General features: G+C 40.2%; 1 non-coding gene and 1 pseudogene across 2 annotated transcripts; both read right to left on the bottom strand.

Annotated features, from left to right (window-relative positions):
• Positions 1 to 606: 606 nt before the first annotated feature.
• Positions 607 to 711, bottom strand: LOC148294252 (small nucleolar RNA R71). The gene has a single exon (XR_015836141.1). It is a non-coding gene; the product is annotated as a small nucleolar RNA R71 (small nucleolar RNA).
• Positions 712 to 1248: 537 nt separating this feature from the next.
• On the bottom strand, positions 1249 to 11085 carry LOC148294251 (uncharacterized; annotated as a pseudogene). Its single transcript, XR_015835863.1, has 6 exons — positions 10547 to 11085; positions 8471 to 8536; positions 6715 to 8052; positions 3722 to 3936; positions 2763 to 2826; positions 1249 to 1713 (listed from the first exon to the last, which is right to left on the bottom strand). The product of XR_015835863.1 is annotated as an uncharacterized LOC148294251 (transcript).
• Between the last annotated feature and the right edge of the window lie 5212 nt (positions 11086 to 16297).

Genomic DNA, 16297 nt, shown 5'->3' with positions numbered 1-16297 from the left:
AATAATTTTTTTTGTTTTGTTTTGTTTCGTTTTTGTTTATTTATTTATTTTATTTGTGCGACCTAGAGATCATCTAGGAAGATTTGTTAAAAAGCTTGAAACTGTTAATTTAGAACATTCTGCTTCAACTTCTTCAACTGAAATATCCAACAAATCTGAAAGCATGGCAGAAATTGCGAATAATGAACAAGAAATTAATGCTCAGATTGAGAATAATGAAATTCCCATAAGAGAAGAAGTAGTTGCACCTAGAACTTTAGAGACATTTTTGCATCCTACTCGTGCACCAAATCCTTCATGCATAATGTTTCCACCTAACATGCCAAATTATGATTTCAAACCTGGAAAGATTCAACTGCTTCCCATTTTTCATGGTATGGAAAGTGAAAATCCTTATGTGCATGTTAGGGAATTTGAAGAGGCTATTGGCACTTTTTACAATGTTCAACTTGATATGATTAATTTCATAAGGTTTAAATTTTTTCCGTTTTCCTTAAAAGAAAAAGCAAAAGTTGGTTGTATTCATTAAGGGCTAGGTCCATAGGTTCTTGGGGGGAAATGACTCAAGCATTTTTTAACAAATATTTTCCTATTCACGAGACGATTGCTCTTAAGAAAAGAATCTCAAATTTCTCTCAAAAGGAAAATGAAACTTTATATCAAACTTGGGAAATTTAAAGAGCTTTTGAATTTGTGCCCACACCATGGTTTTGAAAACTGGCGTCTTGCTAGTTATATCTATGAGGGACTTCTCCCCCATGATCGCCAATTTGTTGAGTCTATGTGTAATGGAAAATTTATGCAAAAAGACCCTGATGATGCCCTAGAATTTTTGTATGAAATTGCTGAAAAAGCTCATCAATGGACTGTCCCCAGTCCAGTTGAGACCACTGATCGGTCAAGAATTGCCACATCTTCTATTAATAAAGAAATTTATCAATTAAAAGAAGAAGATGATTGGAAATTAAAATTTGAGGTTTTGACTAAAGAGATTGCTGCTTTGAAAACGGAAAAATCAAATTTGCCTCAACCTGTTTTTCAAGCTGATGTTAATCAAGTATGTGATTCTTGTTATGAGATTGGTCATACTGTTAAAAATTGCCCAATTTTTCAGGAAATGAAAGGAGCTTATGAGGAGCGTTGTCCTGCTGTTGGAAACTTCAAACAACGGTATTCTCCTTTTTCCAACACTTACAATCCAGCAACAAGAAACCATCCAAACTTTCATTGGAGCAATGAGTCACAACCTCAAGTAAGTGATAGAAATTCTTTCAATCATCAGTTTCCTGCAACTAATACATTTAATGCTAGACCCACTGACAGGACCCGACCCAAATTCCACTTTGGAATCCGAGCCGGACCCTGTTTGTGTCCGACACCTGGCAAGTGCCGAGCACCAAAGACCTAATTGCCCTTGTAGTCAACTTTCAACTAAAACTGGGGTTTGACTTTTGCTGAAAAATTCAGCAAGATCTCCCCCGTAGTTAAACCAATCCCAAGATTACACCTGTCAAACATGCATATAAAATATACACCAACTGTCAGCATGCAAATAATTACATTCCAACAGTCAGACATGCAATCTAGGGCAATATCAGAGCTCTACATAGAAGATTAAAGGTGTAAAATAATTACACAAGACCCTACGTTGTCAGGAAATGTGGCGGAAGATGGACTCGGCCCGGTGGTGGCGCACTGATGCACGACTACTGCCTGGGGGCGCAAAACATTAAAAAGGGTGAGTGGACCAAAACAAAGCGTTAGAAAATAGTATTAGAACATACTAACCCCTCTGTAAAAACAGTTATAAAACTATATCATTTTCTTATTTATACTAGTACTAAAATCAATGCATTTCTATTTATATTTAAGAGCCAATCATACACTTAATCAAACATTAAGTCTTATATAAAAATACGTACAGAAATCAATGCAAGCATGTATATATATATATATATATATAAACAATCACACACTTGATTAAAACATTAAATCCTTGAAAGCATTGAAACCAACTTTTAATCTACCACCAGGTGTACCCATTTATAATTCCGTCAATTCCTTTAGTTTCCGTCAATTCCATATAATCCGTCAATTCCATCCTTGTGCCACCGGAGTGACACATCCTAGCAGACCTCGGGAAACACAAGGTCACCCAAGCCGCAATCCTAGCAGATTCAGGGGACACTTGGTCAGCCTGATCCGCAACCCTAGCAGAATTCAGGGGACACTTGGTCGGCCTGATCCGCAAATCCTAGCAGAATTCAGGGGACACTTGGTCGGCCTGATCCGCAAATCCTAGCACCACACGGTTCGAGCGTCCCCGAGACTCGTGGGGCTGTGTCAAGCATGCTGACCTACCCGAAGGCAACTGGATGTCCGTCGACATCATTATAACCGAAGGCAACATAATATTATTCCGAAGGCAACTTTATTTCCGAGGCAACATTTATTATACTGAAGGCAACCTTAATAAATCTTGGGTACCTATGGTGGTTTAAAATAAATATATATAAATGATTCTGAAAAAGATTAAAGTTTATAAAACCATTCCTTAAATCTTGCTGCCATTTAATCTGGTAATACCTCAATTCTGACTCTCCAAATCCCTTTAATCATGCTCAACTAGGCAGCATACAACAAATAGAAATGTTTAAATCTATCTAGTCATGCTAGCAAAACTGTATTCAGTAAAACTTATTCAAGATCAAATAATGAAATTATATTGCATAAAACGTTTATAAAACAAACAGTCCACTCACAGATACTCTGAGCTAGCTGGACCCTTTGAAGGTCCCTCCTGCGGGTCACCTGGTGCCCGGGTGCCTGTATAACCATCATAATACTTTATTAAAAACTCTGCTCAGTAATATAATATTAAATTAAAAACCCTGACCCCCGGCTCCTAAAAGTGCGTGCATCACTTTAAAAGTCATTCCTATGCCCACATTAGCTTTTCCTCTCAGTGGACACACTTTAGAAGTATCTCGGGACTCAAAAGCGATAAAGTCCCCAAAAGTCAACTCGGGACCCCGTGGGGTCCACGGTTTCAGAATTCTAATCCGATCATTCCTAGAGGTTCCAATAGGCCTAGGACACATGTCCCGAAAGTTTGGTCTTGATCGGACGGTCGGATTGCTCACGATCGCACGATCGGGCAAACGAATGATTTTTCCGTAACATTAACCCTAGGGTTGGCCTTTTCGGAGTATTCGGGACTCCGATTGACGATCCGTCGAATCCTATACGATTATAAAATTACCTAGATCAACATACTCCAGTTTGACTACGATCCAACGGCCCGAACGTATTGAACCCGGAAAACGCACACTATGCGAAATCCGTTCGGGGTTCAAACGTTATCCGAATTGAGATCCGCGAATTCCTACACGCTCGTGAGGACACGAGGATCGTTCTGGGACCAAGAGCGGTCCCTGCTACCTGGCCGCCCACGTGCCGGCCGGAAAATGGGTGTGAATAGTAAATTCCGGCGGCCGGAAAATTTCCAAACCGCCAGCCCAAACTCCTATCCTAGGTAATACACCCTATTTGGAACAACTTTTGTTCTTGGACTATGGCCAAAAAATGAACGGAAGTGACTGAAACGGAGCTCTCAAACTCGGCAGAATTTCAACTCGAAATTTAACCTGTCAAACCTCAAAATCTCTCCAATCCTACCAAACCATCAGCTAGAGCATGAAAATCAGTTGAAAAACCATACCTCATTTGTCCGATTTGGTGGCCGGATGACGACGAACGGAGCCGACGAAATTCTGCAAAAACTGACGCGATTTTCTGGTTTTCTGGGCAGCTTCGTGGCGGCTGAACGGCGGTGCAGGTCTGGGGTGTGGCGGCGAGGTTGGGCTGGTCCGATCTTGGCCAGTTTCGTGTCAGGCAATGAGGTGAGGTGGTGGCTATGGAGGCTTGAAGGAGCTGCTGGAAAAATAAGAAAGAGGGGAGGGGTTTACGCGAGGAAGAAGGGAGAGTGAGGAGAGAGAGAGAAGCAGATTTTTTTTTTAAAAATCTGATTTTTCCGAAATTACAATTTTAGCCCAATTTCGTAAATAGCTCGTAATTTCTTCGTTACAAGTCCGATTCAAGTCTACTACGTGTCTACGGACTCGTTTCGTCGCGCTCTATGCAATGGTACAAGTGGATTTTCCAAATTCTTTCTCGGTCAAAAAGTCAACTTAAAACCTAATAAATTATTCCGAGGGTAGTTTAGTCTTTTCCTTCCTTAAATTAATAGTTAAATAATAATTAAGGTTTGGGTTGTTACAATCTACCCCCCTTATGAAAATTTCGTCCTCGAAATTTACGTACCTGTCACTCGAAGAGGTAAGTATACTGAGCCAGCACTTGTTCTTCAGGTCCCCAAGTGGCCTCTTCCACATCGTGACTCCTCCACAAGACCTTTACTAGTGGAATCTCTCTAGATCGAAGCAGTTGCATCTTCCGATCCATAATCTGAACAGGTTGCTCCACATAACTTAAATCATTCTTCAATTTTATGGGTTGTTCTTCCAAGACATGGGATGGGTCTGAAATATACTTTCGGAGCATGGATACGTGAAATACGTCATGTAGACGGGAAAGATCTGCTGGAAGTCCAGTCTGTAAGCTACTGGGCCCACACGCTAAACATTCTCATATAGCCCAACATAGTGATGGCTTAGTTTTCCTCGTTTCCCAAATCTCACTATGCCTTTCCAAGGCGATAATCTCAGGAATACCCAACTCCATCATGCTTCCTCAGGGTCTGAAAAAGCAGGAACATGAAATCCCTAGTAATAAGCCTTAACTTAGTCGGAAGTGGTTGCAGCAATCCCAATGAGTACCGTCACTCTGTCTTAACTTGCCGAGAACTAGGCACTTACTGACGTACTCTGCTATCTCTTCCTTCTTAAAAGGCCACCCCTGATATTCCCTCAGAGTATCATACATCTTAGTGCTACTTGGGTGCATGGCAAAAACTGAACAATGGGCCTCCTCGAGAGTCCTCCTTTTTACTGTCTCATCATTCCTTACTGAGTAATCTGTCCTGTCGCTATTCTCAACCTCTAATATCAATGCATAACCTAACGGATCTTGAGACTGGGCTTCAATTATTCGCTCTACTAGCACTGGTCTCACAAGGAGAGTAGCTAACAGTGCTCCCTGATTATCCATACCTAGCCCAACTCTTAATTTCCACAACTCCACCAACAATGGCACATACCTCCCTCGAATATGAACTACTGATCCCGAGGACTTCCTGCTGAGGCCATCCACTACCACATTTGCTCTTCCTAGTTGATGCTCAATACTACAAACATAATCTTTGATTAACTCTAGCCATCTTCTTGACCTCAAATTAAATTCCTTCTGGGTGCCACTATGGCAGTAAAACCTTCCACCAAGCGACGATAATAACCAGCTAACCCAAGGAAACTCCGTATCTTAGTAACATTGGTTGGTCGTGGCCAATTCACTACTGCCTCAACTTTCTGGGGATCCACATAAATACCCTTGGCGAAAAATCACTTGCCCCAAGAAACTCACTCTGTCCAACCGAAACTGACACTAGCTGAACTTGGCATACAGCTGTTTCCGTTTCAAAGTCCTCAGCACACTTTCCAAAAACTGGATGTGCCCCATTTTTTTACTTTGGAGTATACCAGGGTATCATCTATGAACCTAATCACCAAGTGATCCAAGTAACATCGGACACTTGTTCATGAGATCCATAAACGCAGCTGGAGCAATAGTCAATCCAAAAGGCATCACCAGAAATTCATAGTGCCCATACCTCAACCGAACTGCTTTCTTAGGCATATTCTCCTCTCTAATACGTAGTTGATGATAACCTGACCTCAAACGAATCTTAGAAAATACCTTGGCACCCTTAAGCTGATCAAACAGATCATCTATCTATGGCAATGAATACCGGTTCCTTACTGTGACCTTATTCAATTGCCTGTAGTCACTAGACAATCTCATGGTGCCATCCTTCTTCCCAACAATAATACTGGAGCACCCCATGGAGAGAAACTGGGTTGGATGAGACCCTTATTCACCATTTCCTATAACTAAGTCCTTAACTCCCTTAACTCTGCTGGGGCCTTTCTGTACGGCGCCTGAGAAGTGGGGTTCGTACTCGGAATGAGCTCAATAGTGGACTCAATCTCTCGGTGAGGTGGTAAACCTTGAGATCCTCCGAAATCATATCTGGCAATTCAAGTACCACTGGAATATCCTTCAACCTCAATCAATTATCCTGGGTGTCGCTAATATGCGCCAAATTCCCTGAACATCTTTTCCTGAGCAACCGTCCTGCCGTCATAACTGAAATGAGGCAAGATGGAAGGACAATGTGCTCATCATAAGATGTCACCTCAGGTTGTCTGGGACTACATAATCTAACCTCTTTCCGAAAACAATCTATGGAGACATGGTGCTTGGCTAACCAAACTATCCCCAAAATGACATCCAAGTCAACCGTGTCTAGGGGAATCAAATTCGCCTCTAGAAACATGTCTCCTCCTGGCCCCATACCATCTTTATACAGCGTACCAACCATAAAGGTCTCTCCTGTAGATACAGACATTACTAGCTCGTTCCGTAGAGCTGAGAGTCTCGCGTCGGCGTTGTGGGCAAAACTAGGTGTGACAAGTGAATGCGTAGCCCCACAGTCATTTAAAACTCTAGCAAAAATCTTGAAAATTGGTAAAATACATGTTCTCGCGTCGGGTGATGTCTGTGCCTCCCGCTGCGACAAATTGTATAGTCTACCCATAGCCCTAGAACGTCCACCTCGTTCCCTCTGCTGTCGACTGCCTCTGTTGGCTACACTGGTCTGGGCCCCTCCGCTAGACGAGGCCCCTAACAACTGTGGTGTCCCCTGTGTCGATGTAACTGTCATCTCTCCGCCTTGAGAGCGCATCGGGCACTCCCTCCGGAAATGTCCGGCTTGCCCACAATGGTAGCATCCTGTAGCGCCTTGTTGGCAAGGCCCGGAATGGTACCTGCCACACTCTGTGCACAGATAACGACTCCTTCTGCTAGAACCTGATGGCAACTGTCTCCCAGCACTTCTAGCTGTACCACCTCCAGAGCGGTTCCCAAAACTATCACTCGGGTTAGACCCTCCGCTGGAACCTACTCTCGGTCGAAAACCTCCATGACTGCGGCCACTAGATGATCCCGAACTGAAACTGCCCCTTTTTGATGACCCCTGACTGGGACCACCCTCCTCAAACTGTCGCCTGTGGGAATTACCCCGCCCTTGAACCATCATCTGGCTGCTCTCGATTAGTGAGGCTGTCATAACCAAATCTGCAAACTTATTCAGCCGCTGATTAATCAAAATATCTCTGACGGAAGCCCTCAAGCCTCTGGTGAACAATTGACACTTCTTTCTTTCATCTGCTACTAGGGGAACACAATACTTGGATAACTCATGGAACTTCTTTTCATACTCCATTACTGTCATCCCTCTCTGTTTCAGCTGCAAAAACTCTTCCAACTTCATATTCTGATATGCGAGTGGATAGAACTGCGTATTAAACTCTGATCTAAAAATTGTTCATGTAATATCTGACGGATCTTGGTATCGCCTCCTAACCGTCTCCCACCAATGTCTAGCCTTCCTAGCCAAAAAGGAAGTGGCTAGGGACACTCTGTAATCTTGTGGGACGGCCATCACCTCCAAAATCCACTCCATCCTCTCTATCCACTCCTCGGCAACAGTTGGGTCACCCTCCCCATCAAAGTCGGTGGCCCCTACCCTTGTAGCCTGATCTACGTAGCTCAAAGAAAGATCTCTAGATTGCCCAGTTCTGGATAGAGCTTGAGTCAATAACTCCAAAGTCTGCGAGAAACTGGTATCTCCTGACGATGTGGGCACCACAGGTATGGTCCCTGCTGGGCCTCCAACAATTAACTGCTCTACCGGTTCAAGTACCGGTGGCGGAATAGGGAATTCTTCTGGCTCTGCCTGGGGATCCTGTTCCCCGAATCGGGACGGCTGTCTAGTCCCTCTCCTAGTGCCACCACGTTTTGGGCCCATTATTGCTGTCAAAAGGAACAGAACTCGTTAAAATCAAGATGCACATAAAGTGCGGAGTCTACAGGAAGTTAACCTAATGCTCTGATACCAAGTTGACAGGACCCGACCCAAATTCCACTTTGGAATCCGAGCCGGACCCTGTTTGTGTCCGACACCTGGCAAGTGCCGAGCACCAAAGACCTAATTGCCCTTGTAGTCAACTTTCAACTAAAACTGGGGTTTGACTTTTGCTGAAAAATTCAGCAAGATCTCCCCCGTAGTTAAACCAATCCCAAGATTACACCTGTCAAACATGCATATAAAATATACACCAACTGTCAGCATGCAAATAATTACATTCCAACAGTCAGACATGCAATCTAGGGCAATATCAGAGCTCTACATAGAAGATTACAGGTGTAAAATAATTACACAAGACCCTACGTTGTCAGGAAATGTGGCGGAAGATGGACTCGGCCCGGTGGTGGCGCACTGATGCACGACTACTGCCTGGGGGCGCAAAACATTAAAAAGGGTGAGTGGACCAAAACAAAGCGTTAGAAAATAGTATTAGAACATACTAACCCCTCTGTAAAAACAGTTATAAAACTATATCATTTTCTTATTTATACTAGTACTAAAATCAATGCATTTCTATTTATATTTAAGAGCCAATCATACACTTAATCAAACATTAAGTCTTATATAAAAATACGTACAGAAATCAATGCAAGCATGTATATATATATATATATATATATAAACAATCACACACTTGATTAAAACATTAAATCCTTGAAAGCATTGAAACCAACTTTTAATCTACCACCAGGTGTACCCATTTATAATTCCGTCAATTCCTTTAGTTTCCGTCAATTCCATATAATCCGTCAATTCCATCCTTGTGCCACCGGAGTGACACATCCTAGCAGACCTCGGGAAACACAAGGTCACCCAAGCCGCAATCCTAGCAGATTCAGGGGACACTTGGTCAGCCTGATCCGCAACCCTAGCAGAATTCAGGGGACACTTGGTCGGCCTGATCCGCAAATCCTAGCAGAATTCAGGGGACACTTGGTCGGCCTGATCCGCAAATCCTAGCACCACACGGTTCGAGCGTCCCCGAGACTCGTGGGGCTGTGTCAAGCATGCTGACCTACCCGAAGGCAACTGGATGTCCGTCGACATCATTATAACCGAAGGCAACATAATATTATTCCGAAGGCAACTTTATTTCCGAGGCAACATTTATTATACTGAAGGCAACCTTAATAAATCTTGGGTACCTATGGTGGTTTAAAATAAATATATATAAATGATTCTGAAAAAGATTAAAGTTTATAAAACCATTCCTTAAATCTTGCTGCCATTTAATCTGGTAATACCTCAATTCTGACTCTCCAAATCCCTTTAATCATGCTCAACTAGGCAGCATACAACAAATAGAAATGTTTAAATCTATCTAGTCATGCTAGCAAAACTGTATTCAGTAAAACTTATTCAAGATCAAATAATGAAATTATATTGCATAAAACGTTTATAAAACAAACAGTCCACTCACAGATACTCTGAGCTAGCTGGACCCTTTGAAGGTCCCTCCTGCGGGTCACCTGGTGCCCGGGTGCCTGTATAACCATCATAATACTTTATTAAAAACTCTGCTCAGTAATATAATATTAAATTAAAAACCCTGACCCCCGGCTCCTAAAAGTGCGTGCATCACTTTAAAAGTCATTCCTATGCCCACATTAGCTTTTCCTCTCAGTGGACACACTTTAGAAGTATCTCGGGACTCAAAAGCGATAAAGTCCCCAAAAGTCAACTCGGGACCCCGTGGGGTCCACGGTTTCAGAATTCTAATCCGATCATTCCTAGAGGTTCCAATAGGCCTAGGACACATGTCCCGAAAGTTTGGTCTTGATCGGACGGTCGGATTGCTCACGATCGCACGATCGGGCAAACGAATGATTTTTCCGTAACATTAACCCTAGGGTTGGCCTTTTCGGAGTATTCGGGACTCCGATTGACGATCCGTCGAATCCTATACGATTATAAAATTACCTAGATCAACATACTCCAGTTTGACTACGATCCAACGGCCCGAACGTATTGAACCCGGAAAACGCACACTATGCGAAATCCGTTCGGGGTTCAAACGTTATCCGAATTGAGATCCGCGAATTCCTACACGCTCGTGAGGACACGAGGATCGTTCTGGGACCAAGAGCGGTCCCTGCTACCTGGCCGCCCACGTGCCGGCCGGAAAATGGGTGTGAATAGTAAATTCCGGCGGCCGGAAAATTTCCAAACCGCCAGCCCAAACTCCTATCCTAGGTAATACACCCTATTTGGAACAACTTTTGTTCTTGGACTATGGCCAAAAAATGAACGGAAGTGACTGAAACGGAGCTCTCAAACTCGGCAGAATTTCAACTCGAAATTTAACCTGTCAAACCTCAAAATCTCTCCAATCCTACCAAACCATCAGCTAGAGCATGAAAATCAGTTGAAAAACCATACCTCATTTGTCCGATTTGGTGGCCGGATGACGACGAACGGAGCCGACGAAATTCTGCAAAAACTGACGCGATTTTCTGGTTTTCTGGGCAGCTTCGTGGCGGCTGAACGGCGGTGCAGGTCTGGGGTGTGGCGGCGAGGTTGGGCTGGTCCGATCTTGGCCAGTTTCGTGTCAGGCAATGAGGTGAGGTGGTGGCTATGGAGGCTTGAAGGAGCTGCTGGAAAAATAAGAAAGAGGGGAGGGGTTTACGCGAGGAAGAAGGGAGAGTGAGGAGAGAGAGAGAAGCAGATTTTTTTTTTTAAAATCTGATTTTTCCGAAATTACAATTTTAGCCCAATTTCGTAAATAGCTCGTAATTTCTTCGTTACAAGTCCGATTCAAGTCTACTACGTGTCTACGGACTCGTTTCGTCGCGCTCTATGCAATGGTACAAGTGGATTTTCCAAATTCTTTCTCGGTCAAAAAGTCAACTTAAAACCTAATAAATTATTCCGAGGGTAGTTTAGTCTTTTCCTTCCTTAAATTAATAGTTAAATAATAATTAAGGTTTGGGTTGTTACACCCACTTTGAGCGATACTCTTCAAGCATTTATGCAGGAACAGCAGAAGCAAAATCAAAGGTATGATACCTTGTTTGGTCAAATGGTTAAAGAAAATAAAGAAATTAAAAGCCAAATTTCTAAATTGACAAATTCTTTTGCAATAAATGAAAAAGGAAAATTTCCTTCCCAAACTCAACCAAATCCAAAGAATGTTAATTCGTGTGAAACCTCAATTGAATATGCTAAGTCTGTCATTGCTCTTAGAAGTGGTAAAATAATTGATAACACACCTTCACCAAAGGAAGTTGAAAAATCTAAGAATAATGATGAACTAAACAAGTCCAAATTGAGTGAATCAAATTAATATCATTTTCCTGCTCCTTTTCCCCAAGCTTTAAATCCTCCAAAGAAATTGAATCAAAATTCTAAAATTTTGGATGTTTTTAAAGAAGTCAAAGTTAATATTCCTCTGTTAGACGCTATTAAACAGATCCCTTCTTATGCTAAATTTTTAAAAGATCTGTGCACTTTTAAAAGAAAGCATCGGGTGAAGAAAACTGCATTTTTGACTGAACATGTGAGTGCATTGTTGCAACATAAGATCCCTCCTAAATACAAAGATCCAGGAAGTCCCACTCTTTCATGTGTAATTGGAAAAAATTACATCAATTGTGCTATGCTTGATTTGGGGGCTAGTGTAAATTTATTGCCATATTCAGTATATTTGCAGTTAAGTCTTGGTGAGTTAAAGCCCACAACAATGAAGTTGCAACTTGCTGATCAGTCTGTATGAGTGCCGAGAGGGGTAATTGAGGATGTATTGGTCCAAGTGGACAAATTTTACTACCCTGTTGACTTTGTTGTTTTGGATACACAACCTGTTTTGCATTCTGAAAATGAAATTCCTGTCATTTTAGGACGCCCCTTCCTTGCTACTTGTGATGCACACATTAGTTGCAGAAGTGGGGTAATGAAACTCAGTTTTGGTAACATGACATTGGAAATTAACATTTTTAATGTTTTCAGGCGGCCTTATGAAGATGATGAATGTGCAGTGGTGAACTTGATTGAAGCTCTTGTGCAGGATCAATTTGAGAAGACCGGTATTTCTAACCCTCTAGAGGCTCTTTTATTGAATTCTAAAGAATCTGAATTACTTGACGATCCGGAAATTGCTTATCTTAATTCATTGTTTAAATCCTTTCAGGTGAATAAATGGACGCCAAAGTTTGAGAAGCTTCCACCTCGGAAGGAAAAGACATTGCCATCAAATGTGGAAGTTCCTAATCCATAATTGAAGCCTCTACCCATGGGACTTAAACATGCCTTCTTGGGGTCCAACAACACTTTTCCAGTGGTAATATCTTCTGAACTTGACTCTTTGCAAGAAGGTAAGTTACTTAATGTGTTGAATTCTCACAGATCTGCCATTGGTTGGACTCTTGCTGACATTAAGGGAATTAGTCCTCTTGTTTGTACTCATAAAATATTTTTAGAGGATGAAGCCAAGTCTTCTAGGGAGGCACAACGTAGGTTAAACCCAATCATGAAAGATGTTGTTAAAACTGAGGTGTTGAGATTAATAGATGTAGGTATTATTTATTCCATCTCTGATAGTAAATGGGTAAGTCCTACTCAAGTTGTACCTAAGAAATCTGGCATAACTGTGGTTAAAAATGATAAGAATGAATTGATACCTACTAGAGTTGTTTCAAGTTGGCGCATGTGCATTGATTATAGAAAGCTAAATTCTGCAACTAGAAAAGACCATTTCCCTTTACCTTTTATTGGTTAAATCTTAGAAAGGGTAGCCGGTCATGAATTTTATTGCTTCTTAGATGGATACTCAGGTTATTATCAAATTCAAATTGCCATTGAAGATCAAGAAAAAACTACTTTTACATGTCCTTTTGGTACTTTTGCTTTTCGTAGAATGCCTTTTGGACTATGTAATGCTCCTGCTACTTTTCAAAGATGCATGATCAGTATTTTCAGTGATATGATTGAGAAATTTCTTGAAGTTTTCATGGATGATATATCTGTTTTCGGTGATTCTTTTGATAATTGCTTGAGTAATTTGGAAAAAGTATTGGTTCGATGCCAGGAGAAAAACTTTGTTTTAAATTGGGAGAAATGTCATTTTATGGTTTCTTCTGGAATTGTTCTTGGTCATATTGTTTCATCTAAAGGAATTGAAGTGGATAAAGCTAAAATTGAATTAATTTCAAAATTGCCAGTTCCAAAAACTATTAAAGATGTCAGATCATTTTTAGGTCATGCTGGTTTTTACAGGAGATTTATTCAGAATTTTAGTGCAATATCTAGACCCTTGTGTAATCTCCTATTAAAAGACAGTAAATTTGAGTGGTTTGATTCATGTCAAAAGGCTTTTGAGAAATTAATTGAAATGCTCACATCTGCTCCAATTATGCAACCACCTGACTGGACTTTACCTTTTGAAATTATGTGTGATGCCAGTGATTTTGCGGTTGGAGCTGTTTTGGGGCAAAGAAAGGATAAGAAGCCACATGTCATCCATTATGCAAGCAGAACCTTGAACAGTGCTCAGATGGATTATTCTACAACTGAAAAAGAACACCTTGCTGTGGTATTTGCTTTGGATAAGTTTCGTGCTTATATAGTTGGATCACCTATTGTTATTTTCACTGACCATGCAACTTTAAAATACCTTTTTGAAAAGAAAGATGCTAAAGCTCGACTGATTAGGTGGATCCTACTACTTCAAGAATTTGACATCACAATCAATGATAAAAAGGGAGTAGAAAATGTAGTGGCTGATCATTTGTCTAGATTGAGTTTTGAGGATTCCATTGAAACATTGCCAATTAATGATTCTTTTCCAGATGAGCAATTATTTGCTATTTCAGAATTACCTTGGTTTGCTAACATTGTTAATTTTCTTGCTACATGTAAAATTCCATCTGATTGGACTGCTCAAGACAAGAGGAAATTTCTTACAGAGGTTCAAAATTTCTTTTGGGATGACCCCTATCTGTTTAAATATTGCCCTGCTCAGATCATTAGGAGGTGTGTACCTGATAATGAAATCCATGCAGTAATTTCTTTTTGTCATAATGAAGCATGTGGTGATCATTTTTCTGTAAAGAAAACCGCTGCAAAAATTTTGCGGTGTGGATTTTATTGGCCTACGCTTTTTAAAGACACTAATTCTTTTTGTCGAACTTGTGACCGTTGTCAAAAGTTGGGGGCAATTACCCGTAGAAACATGATGCCTTTGAACCCAATTTTGGTAATTGAAATATTTGATTGTTGGGGCATTGATTTTATGGGTCCTTTCCCTATTTCTTTTGGATATTTTCATATCTTGGTGGGTATTGATTATGTTTCCAAATGGGTAGAGGCTGTTCCTTGTCGACATAATGATCATAAAACTGTTTTGTGGTTTTTAAAAGAAAACATTTTCGCAAGATTTGGAACACCTCGAGCTATTATAAGTGATGGGGGAAAACACTTTTGTAATAAACCTTTTGAGGCTTTAATGAAAAAATATGGTGTCACTCATAAAGTCGCTACCCTATATCACCCACAAACAAGCGGTCAAGTTGAACTTGCTAATTGGGAGATAAAACAAATTTTGGAAAAAACTGTGAGTCCTAACAGTAAAGATTGGTCTTTGAGATTAACTGATGCTTTATGGGCATACCGTACAGCGTACAAATCCCCCATAGGGATGTCACTGTACAGACTTGTCTACGGTAAGGCTTGTCATTTACCAGTTGAACTTGAACATAAGGCATATTGGGCAATTAAAATGTTTAATTTTGGTTTAAATGATGCAAGTTCAAATAGGAAGCTTCAGTTGAATGAGTTGGCAGAATTAAGGAATGATGCTTATGAAAACTCTCGAATTTACAAAGAGAAAATGAAGGTTTTTCATGATAAAAATATTTTGAGGAAAAACTTTGAACCATCACAGAAAGTTCTCTTATATAATTCGAGATTGCATATTTTTTCTGGTAAACTTCGTTCCAGATGGACAGGTCCATATGTGGTCACAAGAGTTTTTCCTTTTGGAGCAGTGGAGATTGAGGATCCAAAAAATGGTAATGTTTTTAAAGTTAATGGTCAACGTCTTAAACCGTTTTTGGAGAATTTTGTTTTGCAAGATGACACGATTCACTTGGAGAATCCTGTTTATCAGGATTGAATTTTCAGACTGTATTTAGTTTAGTATTTGGTATTTATTTGTGTTATTTATTTATTTATGTTTTATGGATTCTAACAAGCTATAGGATATATTTTGAAGATTTTCTGTTTTTCTTTTCAGGTAATTTCTTTCCTGACCCTTCTATTCTTTTTTGCTCAATTATAATCATTTGTCTCTCTTTAATGTATTACGCATGCTCACATTGAGGACAATGTTTCATTCAAGTTGGGGGGAAGTGGAATTATTTTTGGCAATTTGTTAGTTCGTAAATTTTATTTCACAAAAAAAAAACAAAAAAAAAAAAACTCCACACTTGTTGTCATCAAAACAGGCTTGCATTAAATTGAGATTTGATATTCATGCATGAATTTAAAATTGAGAACACTTGAGCGATACAATAACTAATCCAATCTTTAGTCTTTTTCATTTATTTCTACTTAATGAATGATTTATGAGCTAGGCTTTGAAAAATTCACACTCACACTAATGCGCTTGAGAAGATAGAGTTTGAGATTAATTGTATTTATCTTTGTTGTCTTGAAAAAAATAAAAAATAAAAAGGAATAAAAAGAGAACTTTCACTTAGTAACCGGGCCTCTTGCCTAATCAGTAGTGAGTGTTCGCGTCAAACCGTGAAGTTCTTAAAAAAATAAAAAATAAAAAATGCATGTGTGACTTGTTTAGCTTTGTAGCCTTTTTGACTCGAGTTATTAAGCTCATCGGAGTGTTTCAACACCTAATGCCTTAAAGCCTTTGTGTTTGAGAGTCATTGGCCTAACACTTGCTACATGGGTTAATTATAAAGCTTAAGGGAGCTAAACATTGCACAGTCCACATAATAGCATGTATATATTTATTATAAGCTTTAAAATAAATATATAAAAAAATTCTACAGATAGCAAGGATGGTGTGATTATGATTGAAATTTTGTCTTCTCAACTGTGTTAGTTCACTTTACACCAAAGAAAGCAAATGAAAAGTTTATTAATGGTGATAAATGACTTTGACTTTAGACTGGAAGA

This window comes from Prunus avium, chromosome 5 (assembly GCF_965620075.1).
Source record: "Prunus avium chromosome 5, drPruAviu1.hap1.1, whole genome shotgun sequence".
Lineage (NCBI taxonomy): Eukaryota > Viridiplantae > Streptophyta > Magnoliopsida > Rosales > Rosaceae > Prunus > Prunus avium.
This window is presented reverse-complemented; position numbering and strand designations above follow the sequence as displayed.